Source organism: Parasteatoda tepidariorum, chromosome 3, assembly GCF_982258835.1.
Source record: "Parasteatoda tepidariorum strain Cologne lab strain chromosome 3, Ptep-v5.0, whole genome shotgun sequence".
In the NCBI taxonomy this organism is placed as follows: domain Eukaryota; kingdom Metazoa; phylum Arthropoda; class Arachnida; order Araneae; family Theridiidae; genus Parasteatoda; species Parasteatoda tepidariorum.
The window spans coordinates 114,577,854-114,591,650 of record NC_141757.1 but is presented as its reverse complement, the minus strand read 5'-3'; the positions used below and the strand labels follow the sequence as shown (position 1 = coordinate 114,591,650).

The following is a 13,797-nucleotide window of genomic DNA, read 5'->3' as shown; positions in this document are numbered from 1 at the left end:
AGACCAGACCGCAAAGCAGCTAATAAACTTGCGGATAATCGGATACTACAGTTTATAAAATTTCATGACGATAAAATGTTAGCCGAAATAAGAAGCTTAGATTAATTTAGTATATATATATAAAGAAATAAAAAAAAGAATAATTATATAAGTTCTCCCCCATTTCTTTCCTATGGGAAAGTCCAGACCGGACCAGAGTCAAAGACCAGACCGCAAAGCAGCTAATAAACTTGCGGATAATCGGATACTACAGTTTATAAAATTTCATGGCGATAAAATGTTAGCCGAAATAAGAAGCTTAGATTAATTTAGTATATATATATAAAGAAATAAAAAAAAGAATAATTATATAAGTTCTCCCCCATTTCTTTCCTATGGGAAAGTCCAGACCGGACCAGAGTCAAAGACCAGACCGCAAAGCAGCTAATAAACTTGCGGATAATCGGATACTACAGTTTATAAAATTTCATGGCGATAAAATGTTAGCCGAAATAAGAAGCTTAGATTAATTTAGTATATATATATAAAGAAATAAAAAAAAGAATAATTATATAAGTTCTACCCCATTTCTTTCCTATGGGAAAGTCCAGACCGGACCAGAGTCAAAGACCAGACCGCAAAGCAGCTAATAAACTTGCGGATAATCGGATACTACAGTTTATAAAATTTCATGACGATAAAATGTTAGCCGAAATAAGAAGCTTAGATTAATTTAGTATATATATATAAAGAAATAAAAAAAAGAATAATTATATAAGTTCTCCCCCATTTCTTTCCTATGGGAAAGTCCAGACCGGACCAGAGTCAAAGACCAGACCGCAAAGCAGCTAATAAACTTGCGGATAATCGGATACTACAGTTTATAAAATTTCATGGCGATAAAATGTTAGCCGAAATAAGAAGCTTAGATTAATTTAGTATATATATATAAAGAAATAAAAAAAAGAATAATTATATAAGTTCTCCCCCCTTTCTTTCCTATGGGAAAGTCCAGACCGGACCAGAGTCAAAGACCAGACCGCAAAGCAGCTAATAAACTTGCGGATAATCGGATACTACAGTTTATAAAATTTCATGGCGATAAAATGTTAGCCGAAATAAGAAGCTTAGATTAATTTAGTATATATATATAAAGAAATAAAAAAAAGAATAATTATATAAGTTCTCCCCCATTTCTTTCCTATGGGAAAGTCCAGACCGGACCAGAGTCAAAGACCAGACCGCAAAGCAGCTAATAAACTTGCGGATAATCGGATACTACAGTTTATAAAATTTCATGGCGATAAAATGTTAGCCGAAATAAGAAGCTTAGATTAATTTAGTATATATATATAAAGAAATAAAAAAAAGAATAATTATATAAGTTCTCCCCCATTTCTTTCCTATGGGAAAGTCCAGACCGGACCAGAGTCAAAGACCAGACCGCAAAGCAGCTAATAAACTTGCGGATAATCGGATACTACAGTTTATAAAATTTCATGGCGATAAAATGTTAGCCGAAATAAGAAGCTTAGATTAATTTAGTATATATATATAAAGAAATAAAAAAAAGAATAATTATATAAGTTCTCCCCCATTTCTTTCCTATGGGAAAGTCCAGACCGGACCAGAGTCAAAGACCAGACCGCAAAGCAGCTAATAAACTTGCGGATAATCGGATACTACAGTTTATAAAATTTCATGGCGATAAAATGTTAGCCGAAATAAGAAGCTTAGATTAATTTAGTATATATATATAAAGAAATAAAAAAAAGAATAATTATATAAGTTCTCCCCCATTTCTTTCCTATGGGAAAGTCCAGACCGGACCAGAGTCAAAGACCAGACCGCAAAGCAGCTAATAAACTTGCGGATAATCGGATACTACAGTTTATAAAATTTCATGGCGATAAAATGTTAGCCGAAATAAGAAGCTTAGATTAATTTAGTATATATATATAAAGAAATAAAAAAAAGAATAATTATATAAGTTCTCCCCCATTTCTTTCCTATGGGAAAGTCCAGACCGTACCAGAGTCAAAGACCAGACCGCAAAGCAGCTAATAAACTTGCGGATAATCGGATACTACAGTTTATAAAATTTCATGACGATAAAATGTTAGCCGAAATAAGAAGCTTAGATTAATTTAGTATATATATATAAAGAAATAAAAAAAAGAATAATTATATAAGTTCTCCCCCCTTTCTTTCCTATGGGAAAGTCCAGACCGGACCAGAGTCAAAGACCAGACCGCAAAGCAGCTAATAAACTTGCGGATAATCGGATACTACAGTTTATAAAATTTCATGACGATAAAATGTTAGCCGAAATAAGAAGCTTAGATTAATTTAGTATATATATATAAAGAAATAAAAAAAAGAATAATTATATAAGTTCTCCCCCATTTCTTTCCTATGGGAAAGTCCAGACCGGACCAGAGTCAAAGACCAGACCGCAAAGCAGCTAATAAACTTGCGGATAATCGGATACTACAGTTTATAAAATTTCATGGCGATAAAATGTTAGCCGAAATAAGAAGCTTAGATTAATTTAGTATATATATATAAAGAAATAAAAAAAAGAATAATTATATAAGTTCTCCCCCATTTCTTTCCTATGGGAAAGTCCAGACCGGACCAGAGTCAAAGACCAGACCGCAAAGCAGCTAATAAACTTGCGGATAATCGGATACTACAGTTTATAAAATTTCATGGCGATAAAATGTTAGCCGAAATAAGAAGCTTAGATTAATTTAGTATATATATATAAAGAAATAAAAAAAAGAATAATTATATAAGTTCTCCCCCATTTCTTTCCTATGGGAAAGTCCAGACCGGACCAGAGTCAAAGACCAGACCGCAAAGCAGCTAATAAACTTGCGGATAATCGGATACTACAGTTTATAAAATTTCATGGCGATAAAATGTTAGCCGAAATAAGAAGCTTAGATTAATTTAGTATATATATATAAAGAAATAAAAAAAAGAATAATTATATAAGTTCTCCCCCATTTCTTTCCTATGGGAAAGTCCAGACCGGACCAGAGTCAAAGACCAGACCGCAAAGCAGCTAATAAACTTGCGGATAATCGGATACTACAGTTTATAAAATTTCATGGCGATAAAATGTTAGCCGAAATAAGAAGCTTAGATTAATTTAGTATATATATATAAAGAAATAAAAAAAAGAATAATTATATAAGTTCTCCCCCATTTCTTTCCTATGGGAAAGTCCAGACCGGACCAGAGTCAAAGACCAGACCGCAAAGCAGCTAATAAACTTGCGGATAATCGGATACTACAGTTTATAAAATTTCATGGCGATAAAATGTTAGCCGAAATAAGAAGCTTAGATTAATTTAGTATATATATATAAAGAAATAAAAAAAAGAATAATTATATAAGTTCTCCCCCATTTCTTTCCTATGGGAAAGTCCAGACCGTACCAGAGTCAAAGACCAGACCGCAAAGCAGCTAATAAACTTGCGGATAATCGGATACTACAGTTTATAAAATTTCATGACGATAAAATGTTAGCCGAAATAAGAAGCTTAGATTAATTTAGTATATATATATATAAAGAAATAAAAAAAAGAATAATTATATAAGTTCTCCCCCCTTTCTTTCCTATGGGAAAGTCCAGACCGGACCAGAGTCAAAGACCAGACCGCAAAGCAGCTAATAAACTTGCGGATAATCGGATACTACAGTTTATAAAATTTCATGACGATAAAATGTTAGCCGAAATAAGAAGCTTAGATTAATTTAGTATATATATATAAAGAAATAAAAAAAAGAATAATTATATAAGTTCTCCCCCATTTCTTTCCTATGGGAAAGTCCAGACCGGACCAGAGTCAAAGACCAGACCGCAAAGCAGCTAATAAACTTGCGGATAATCGGATACTACAGTTTATAAAATTTCATGGCGATAAAATGTTAGCCGAAATAAGAAGCTTAGATTAATTTAGTATATATATATAAAGAAATAAAAAAAAGAATAATTATATAAGTTCTCCCCCATTTCTTTCCTATGGGAAAGTCCAGACCGGACCAGAGTCAAAGACCAGACCGCAAAGCAGCTAATAAACTTGCGGATAATCGGATACTACAGTTTATAAAATTTCATGGCGATAAAATGTTAGCCGAAATAAGAAGCTTAGATTAATTTAGTATATATATATAAAGAAATAAAAAAAAGAATAATTATATAAGTTCTCCCCCATTTCTTTCCTATGGGAAAGTCCAGACCGGACCAGAGTCAAAGACCAGACCGCAAAGCAGCTAATAAACTTGCGGATAATCGGATACTACAGTTTATAAAATTTCATGGCGATAAAATGTTAGCCGAAATAAGAAGCTTAGATTAATTTAGTATATATATATAAAGAAATAAAAAAAAGAATAATTATATAAGTTCTCCCCCATTTCTTTCCTATGGGAAAGTCCAGACCGTACCAGAGTCAAAGACCAGACCGCAAAGCAGCTAATAAACTTGCGGATAATCGGATACTACAGTTTATAAAATTTCATGGCGATAAAATGTTAGCCGAAATAAGAAGCTTCGATTAATTTAGTATATATATATATAAAGAAATAAAAAAAAGAATAATTATATAAGTTCTCCCCCATTTCTTTCCTATGGGAAAGTCCAGACCGGACCAGAGTCAAAGACCAGACCGCAAAGCAGCTAATAAACTCGCGGATAATCGGATACTACAGTTTATAAAATTTCATGACGATAAAATGTTAGCCGAAATAAGAAGCTTAGATTAATTTAGTATATCTATAAAGAAATAAAAAAAGAATAATTAAGTAAGTTCTCCCCCATTTTTTTCTTATGGGAAAAAACCTGGAATAGTGTGCCACAATTCGAAGAAACATACGGGCTTATTAACTCGACGTCGTTAATTTTTTTGTCTTTGGTGTTAGAATGTTTCATTGAGTAGCTAAAATTTTTTTTTATTTATACTAATAATAGCAGTAGCGCAGCGAATCTTTAACATTACGCTTTTAAAAGTAAAAGTTGAATTGAAAATACTAAAAATAAGTATGTGTAAAATAATCAACAATAAGAAAGAACGCGTGAGAAAAAAAAATCTTGCAAAAATGACTTCCTTGTCTTCAGAAAATTAAATAAACTTTTTTGAAAGATTAACAATTTTCCCACCAATTCACATAATTACCTATTCTATAAATGAAAGAATTAAAAAGTTGATAATTTTTGAATTAACAAAAATCATCAGCATCAGTTTATTGCTTATCTATACTTTCCAATTGTTTTCAATTTCTCATATTAAGTTTATTCCCATATGAGTCATATATTTATATTATAATTATTAACTTAATCACACGTTAGTTATAATCATCAGTAAATTAATGAGCGGATAAAATGAGTAAAATAACATTTCTTTTTTTTAATTAGGAAAAGAAGAAGATTTTTGCGATAATTTTAAACTTTATCTAAACAAATGATTTTTCCAATTTCATTCAAATTCCCACATTAAATTTCTTCTCATATTAATTATAAATTTAGATAATAATTATTTGTAACTTAAAACTGTGTTTAACAATCAAAAGTAAATGATTATGAGTGAATAATGTGAGAAAGCCAATAAACACGAACATTTAGACTTATTTAAGATGAAATAAATCTCGAATAAATGATTATCATTTACGATTGAAGAAAAAAATGCATAGAAAACAATATGGAAGTGTAGATCATAAACAAAGTTTGTAAATGTATTAAAATAGATTCAAATTTTATATGAAGTCACAATGGAATTTATTAACAGTAAAACATAAAGTAGCCACCAGTGAGGTTCGAACTCACGACCCCTGGTTTACGAGACCAGTGCTCTAACCACTGAGCTATGGTGGCGTCGAACGCTGGAGCCGAAAATATATTTAAATTCTAAAACAATTCATAATTAAAGCTTTAATTATTTATTTTTCTAAAATTTCTGTTTTTCATTTCAATTATTGCATATTAAGTGTCACATATCATAAACAGAAAAAATAAAAATTCTTAATGCTAAAAAAAACTTAAATTTCTATTACGTTTCGCAGATATTAATAAAAAATGATTCAAAACTTTCAGTCTTAGAAGAAAAGGATAAAGATATAAATTGAGTGGAATAAATAAGTTTCAGAAAACTGACTTTTAAAAAAAAAATGAAATGAAAAGAAAGTAACATTGATTGAAGCGCAGATGGAAAATATGAATAAAACAAAACAATATAGTGCAACATCAGGAAAATACATTTGATATAACAGGAAAATATAATCCGTATAACATATTGTAGTTTAAAATATAATGGATATGATTTACATTTAAAATACATATTTAACAGGGGGGGGGGGAATGAAAATTCTAAAAAATTTAAGTTAGATCCATTTCATAAAGCGAAGCGTCAAAGATTCAAAATTACTGCAGATTTTGGGATGCACAAAGGAATTTGAAAAGAATTAAATTAAAATGAAAAACGTTTAGTAATTTAAAAGAATTTCACGCATTCATAGAAAATTTTAAAATCACGCTATATTACAAATAAAATCAAACTGCTTATTGTAAACTGGAAGTGTGCTGTGCTGTTCATGGCGCCATCTATATTATGAGTAAGCAAACTTAAAGCAGAAAAGAAATTCCAGTTAATGTTTTTAAACAATTAAAAAATAATAGAAAAAATCAAATAAATACTTAATAAAGAATACTGATTACCTGAGAGAAAAATAAAATAAATACATCGATGAAGAGTGCCAGAAAATTTGTTTTAAGCCCTTAGTTAAGTTTTCAAAAAACAAACACAATAATTTATAATTTTCAAATTTTTGAGAGAAAGTCAAAAAAATTACATGCAACAGATTCGGAAAATAATTCAATTTGTGAAAACTATAAAATTATCACAAAAAAATCTTAAAACTACAAATATCAAAATTTATCTGCAAATGTTTTTATATTTTGATAAGGGAGTATTATTCAAAAAATAATATTTAACTGGTTTTTCATATGGATTATAACTATGTTTTCCGAAATCCATAATAACTTCAATCACATCATTGAAACGTTAATATTTAAATTGTCTCAATGGCAAGTAACATTCGAAAGTATGTTATTTGTGAAATGCTTTAAAAAGGTGTTTTAGGAAACAATGGATCTTTTTATTCACATTAAGCCTATAATAAATGACAATTCAAAAACGAATAATATTACTTGTTTATTTTTAAGTTTTTTTTTTTATATATAATATTTTTTTATCATACTTAAATAAAATCTTCAAGCCACGCCATCATAGCTCAGTGGTTAGAGCACTGGTCTTGTAAACCAGGGGTCGTGAGTTCGATCCTCACTGGTGGCTTCTATATGCTACAGAAAAGTGTATTTTTTGCAGGCTTATGAATTAACTGTGACGAAAAAATAATTTGTTATTCATTTTTTTTTACGAAATTTATTCTAGTTTGTAACCTTTAAATACCTAAAAGAAAAAGTATGCTTACTATGTTTTGTCAGTCAAATCACATTTCATTAATTATTTTTCTCTCAATGAATATTAACATACTTTGCTTTTATTAGATTAAAAAAAATGGAGAATTAATTTAAGATTTACACGTTTACTTGTATGAAATAGTTTTCAGAAGTATTTAAATAGGAAAATTAAATTAGCCTACCATTACTCTAAAGTAAATGAAGAGAAAAACGGAACTTGATAAAAAAAATTTTTTAAATGTGATGTTAATATTAATTTTTAAATTTATCCTAAAAATTAATTAGCAATTAAAATTTAAAATTGATTCCCTTTTTCATTTTTTTTAGAAATCAAGCAATTTACTTTTCTTTTTTAATCAAAGAATCAAACTTACCAAACTTCAAGCAACCAAGATGTGAATTTAAAAATCATTACATTTCAAGGGGGAAGAAAAAAAAAATTTTTTCAATGGGAAAGTCATGAAATTTTCAAACATCATTTTAAAAATTATTTTAGGACTATTCTATTCTACTTTATAGTAATCTTTTAAATAATGTAGAATAGATCCTCTTAATAATAATCTAGTAGTATAGAATAAACTTACGCATTTTAAAATATTCCCTCAAAAGTCTGAATTAATTATTCAATTCTTCAAAAATAATGCACAGTAAAAAAAATCGGTTAAAAAATTAAGGAACTTATTGTGACATAGGATTATAGAAAACGTTGTCTTAAGAAAGTAGAGTTTAAAATTTAATAAAATTTATTTCGTCCGTACAAATTTTAATTCAAAAAGCACTGAAACTTTTCATTTATCTTAATTATTTAAGACAATGTTATGAAATCTACATACAATCAAGTTTTTTTTTTTAAAAAAAATTGTGGATACAAGTATTTTTAACTTCATGATGGAGTTAAAAAAAAATATATATATGGGTGGTTCTCACGAAATACGACAATTGACAGTTTTTTACTCCAACATCTACTACTATACAACTAAAAGAACTTTTTTAAAAAAAATTAATAAATAGCATTGCTGTTAGCATATTAAAATTACTTTGCATAAACATTGACTGTTTCGTATATTTAAAAAATTTAATTGAATTTCAAAATGTCATTTTCCAGCCATGTCACAAACAATATTTCCAATAATAACTAGCTTCAAAACTTTCCACAAATGTTTCAATAATTTCCGAAATATTGAAAATATTTCCATAAATATGAAAAAATTCCATAAATATTGAAAAAGATAGAATGGGATTCTGATAGGATGGTATATTGATTAGAATACCATCCTATCAGAACATGTCTTATTTCAGGAATAAAGAACCAACTTTCTGGTTCAAAATATTTTACAAGGTGAGTAGGTTTTTAGGTTGTCATTTTCCTGTCTTCCTGAAATCATTAATAACAAAAACTACATAGATTTACCTGAGTTATTTCAAGAAATCCTGTTGTTTTCTGCTGAAAGTAAACGTCTTTAGCCGAAATGTTAAATTAAAGTAAAGTTAAATGCTGTCATATGGCAAATTGTCAATATCCTGGCTGTCATTTTCCTAGCTTATGAATGCCTGTTTCCAGAAAAATTTTTTTAACAGTATAATGATAAGAGGGAAAGCAAATATTAACCTAATACCCAGTTTATGTAAGATTGTAATATGCTTGTATGTAATCAAAGTTTTTTATTTATTAAATTATATTATACACGATTTTATTTTGTACACATCAACAACGAAAACATTTTGGATTCATTCTACAGTGGATAAGAGAATTAATTTAAACAATTCATGGTCCATCTAATGAAAAGGCCTTAGGGTTTTTTTTTTTTTTTTCAAAACACAGATAATTAAAATATAAAGAATAATCGAAGAACATCACTGTACAATTTAATTCTGTCATAGTCTTTAAACTGTACATGGGTGTATACATTAAAAAATGTAATAAAGTTATAAAATAAAATGATTTGAAATATTTCAAATTTAAATAATATAATAAAAAAATTCCTATGTAAATTATTATAAAATTAATTTTACTAGGTTACTTTAAAACATGAGACCTAAAAACAGTCAAGGAAAAAAAAACTGAGAAAAAAAAAGAAGCCGAGAAGAAACGCCATGTTCACAATAATTATTTTTGGAATTTATTTACATAAAAAGTTAGAATTAACTTTTCAACTTTCTCTTTTTAAGTTTCTTAAGTTGAGTTACTTACTATTAGCTTAAAATGACTGGTTTCTTAAGTTCTAAGCTAATATGTCATTTTCATGGCATTCAAAATTTGGTGAATTTCTATTTTTTTTTTTCTTCAACAAATGCCAATAAACTACACTGCTGTCTGTAAGACAGTAATAAATTTACCTAAATAAATGTACAAAAAATTTTTTTATTGTTTTGAAGACTTTAAATTTGAAGAAAAAAAATTTTCTGAATTTTCAAGTTTCCAAGAAATTACCCATATAGCCACAACTTCTTAAAAAAATTTAAAAACTATCAAAAAAATATTTTAAAATAAAAATTATTATTATTATAATGATTACAATAATTAGAAATAATAATTTTAATTAATCATTAATTAATATTTTTACATGTATTATTAAAACAAAAATTAGTAACTTGGTTAAAAAATGAAACCTTTTTAAACAATAAATTTGCAAAATTGCCTGCTTAAAAATAAAATTTTAACCTCTTACATAATGTCAAGTCATCATGTTAAAAAATAAAAATAAAGAAACTATAAAATATTTTAATTAGGAATAATAAATAGAAACATAAAATAAGGCGAAAATCTAATAAACAAAAAATCTAATTTTGATAAACAAATATAAAGTTTGATCCAAAACTTACGCAAGACTTTAATTTTGCACTATTTATATGATAAAATATTTCTAAAGATAAAACAGTTGACAGTTCGGGGCTTCAAAGAAGAAAAAAAAAAGAGCATTTACAGGAAAGAATTGATCATTATTGATCAATATATTGAACATTGAGTCATTGCCTGACTCTGAAACTTCCCGTTTTGATAATCAAAATCTGGGGCTAAAATCATGTAATTTAATACTATAGAAACTATTTTTTAATTTTTTATCATAAAATGTATACCAACAAGCCTATAACCACCCATTCTTTGAAAGAGGAAATATAAGGAAGCATAGCCACATTTATACAAAATGGCCATAGAAAATATTGGCAAAACAAATGCATATGCTCCAGCAGAGCCACGGTGACCTTATACCCGACCTATATTGTCTACTTAAAATGAGTCTATGTATATTAAATAAATCGTAAGGGCCGCTTTTTTGGGTGTTCTATTTTACGTTTTAATTTTTTTAGCTCCGCACAAACTATGAGAATTATAAATTTGAAATTACGAAGATGTGTAGAAAAAAGCATTAAGAGTCGATAACCAGTTCAAGAATCATCAATTAAAGTTATTGCAAAATTAATTAAATTTAGAGTAAAAAATACCGTGTGGACCACTCTGCAGGCCACAAAAATGCAACTAACAACAGCATTAAAATTTGACATGCAGAAAAGGACGTTCTTATGTATGAGCTTAACACTATTTTTTCTTTTCGAAATTCTAATTTGTTGTCGATGTTTGTTTATTTGTTATGCAATCTTAATTGCTTTTTTCGAAAAAATTTTTTAACTTTTTTCGATTGAAGTAATAACTATTTATCCATTGTTATAGAAATATTTCTCTCTCTCGAGAACTTCATTATATATATGCTTGAATTATTGTCGAAAATAACAATGACAAAAAAAAATTTATAAAAATAATCTTAAAAAATAAATGTTGCCAGGCATAGATCTTAACATTTGTATCAAAATTTTTGTTGTTGATGTTTCTAATGTCATTTGGCAATACCAGCAAGCCTGCGTGATGAAACAAAGCAAATTTAAGGAAGAGAGTGAGTTTCTTGTTTTTCAGTGGCGCCATCTGTGACCAAGAATAAGACTTCAACCACACATACGTCAAAGCCCGTTTATAGGACGGACCCATTCATACATCTGTTCATTCATCCTCAGACCGTAATTGTGACCTGAACGCTCAATCTCCAATTCAGTACCCCAGAGGCATGATTTGTTATGAGAACATGGAGGACTTTCAGACTAGACAGATTTAACATACATCAGTCACCATTTACTACACGAGGTGTCTTCAGTCAGCGAGGATCGAACTCACGACCTCTTGGACATGAGCCCAACGCCCTACCAAAGCCTCAAATGAGATAAAAACTGTTTCCAATTTGAACGATATATGGTTATCGTTATAAATCGCTAAATCACTGTTCATTTATTACTGCATATTGTGTCACGCATTCCTTAACGTTAAATTTCTCTTTCTTTTTTTCAGTACTGTTGATCTAAGTATCCCTTCATTCCATTAGGATTAGCAAGTAAAAAAAATCTTCTTCTATGTAATTCTTATATATAATTATGCATTATGAAAACAAAATAAACTTCTTTAATCGACTTTTAAGAGAAGGAAAAGCAACTGTGGAGGTTAGTGAGCTGAGTAAACAAGCCTCCTCAGGAACTGATCAAGACAAATTCAGGCCCAAGGCCCACCAAATTCTCCGGGCCCCTTACAAAATATTTTGAAATTAAATCACTGAAGTTAACGTAATATTTTGAGTAATTACTCCTAACAATAGAAAAGAATCTACTGAACTGCATGATTCAAGATAAACATTCTAGGAAATTTTTAAAGCAGGCAATTGAAGATTATTTTTCGGAGATAAAGTTTACGTATCTATAAGTTAAAGCAAAATATAAAACAACAAAACAATGTTATATTAAAATAAAAATAGTTTGGTGACCACAAACAATTGAAATCAGTGATTTTTGCTAAAAATCACTGATTATCTGAATTATTTTTTATAGTAAGCTGTAATTATTTTTTATTTAGTACTTAAACCTTGCCAAGACTTAAACCAACACAAAGCTACCGTCATTCGGGGCTACTTTGTGCAGCGGGGGCTACTTTGTGCAAATTCGAATTTGGCATTTTTCAAGTGCTGCTATTCAGTATTATGTTTATTTCACGTTAAAAATAAGTGGAATTTGAAGATAGAAGTCTCTTCTATTACTACAAACATTTTTTTGAATTTTAAAACAATCTCAGAGTGTGTTTCGTTCATCTAATGCCAACAATTTTCCGAGGACGTCGGATGTCGAAAAGTGTGCGTGGAAACTTTAGCTGTGAAATGCAAAGACGTTGATAAAACAATTGTCGTAAGTGCGAAATTTTTTATTTATATATTAATAAACAATTATATCATGTTAGCGTTAAAAAAATTGGAAAATTAATAACAAATAAACGGAAAATGAAAAAAAAATGCACTTTGGGGCTACTTTGTGCAAAGTTTCATTCGTTTTTTTTTCGACAGAAAAATGTTCAGACGTTATAAAAAAAATACTTTGAACGAGAAACTACCGTGATTACACTTCAGAAAAGCTGCAACAATGTTTGCAGGCATTTGCTGGTGGTATGTCGATTGCAGAAGCTTCTCGGAAGTACAAAATCCACAGAAATACTATCTCTAATAAAATTCACAAGAAAAACATGAAACGTGCTGGTAAACTATTATTTTTCTTCTACAAAGAGTTTTCTAATGAATTAATCAAACGATTTAACACATAAAAATATATTTTATAGGACATCAGGTGATTTTGACAGAAACTGAAGAGCAAGTTCTTACATGTTCATTCAAGCATGTTATGTTCAAATGTATCAATATTATAAATGTTAATGAATATGTAATAATTATTATTTTTGAAATATCATCCATTTCAATGTTAAAAAATGTATATGGTTTCCTTTTGTTTAAACTCAAATGTTTTGAAATAAACATTCTTTTTAAGAAAAAATTCTTCAAAAAAAATGTTTTTTTAACGCTGAAAATTATTTTCAAACTAATATCTTTACATATCTTGATGTTTTTGTCTTTAGAAATGTCAACAATTAACTTTTTTAGCAATTTTATATCAATATTTTACTAAAAACATGATTATTAAACTGAATTTCTATCGCTGCACAAAGTAGCCCCATTTGGGGGCTACTTTGTGCAAGGTATGTTTTGACTCATTATTCGTAAATATTACATACAAATAATGCCAATATTGATCAAATTCACTCGTCTGAGTCCAGTTATGAATATAATATCGATAAATTTTACTAAAGTTTGAATTAACATAGTTTTTTTACATGTCAAAGTTCAAAAACTGCGAAATCCTGCACAAAGTAGCCCCGAATGACGGTATCCCACCTTTCATTAGACTTTTTACTCATTTTTGAGGCCCCTCAGAAATTGTGAGCCCTAGGCCCATGCCTATTGGACCTAGGCGAT

At 28.8% G+C, this 13,797-nt stretch overlaps 2 non-coding genes across 2 annotated transcripts; one reads left to right on the top strand and one right to left on the bottom strand.

Moving 5' to 3' along the window:
• Positions 1–5,787: 5,787 nt before the first annotated feature.
• Positions 5,788–5,860, bottom strand: TRNAT-CGU (transfer RNA threonine (anticodon CGU)). Its single transcript has one exon. It is a non-coding gene; the product is annotated as a tRNA-Thr (tRNA).
• Positions 5,861–7,264: 1,404 nt separating this feature from the next.
• Positions 7,265–7,337, top strand: TRNAT-UGU (transfer RNA threonine (anticodon UGU)). The gene has a single exon. It is a non-coding gene; the product is annotated as a tRNA-Thr (tRNA).
• The last annotated feature ends 6,460 nt before the right edge of the window (positions 7,338–13,797 follow it).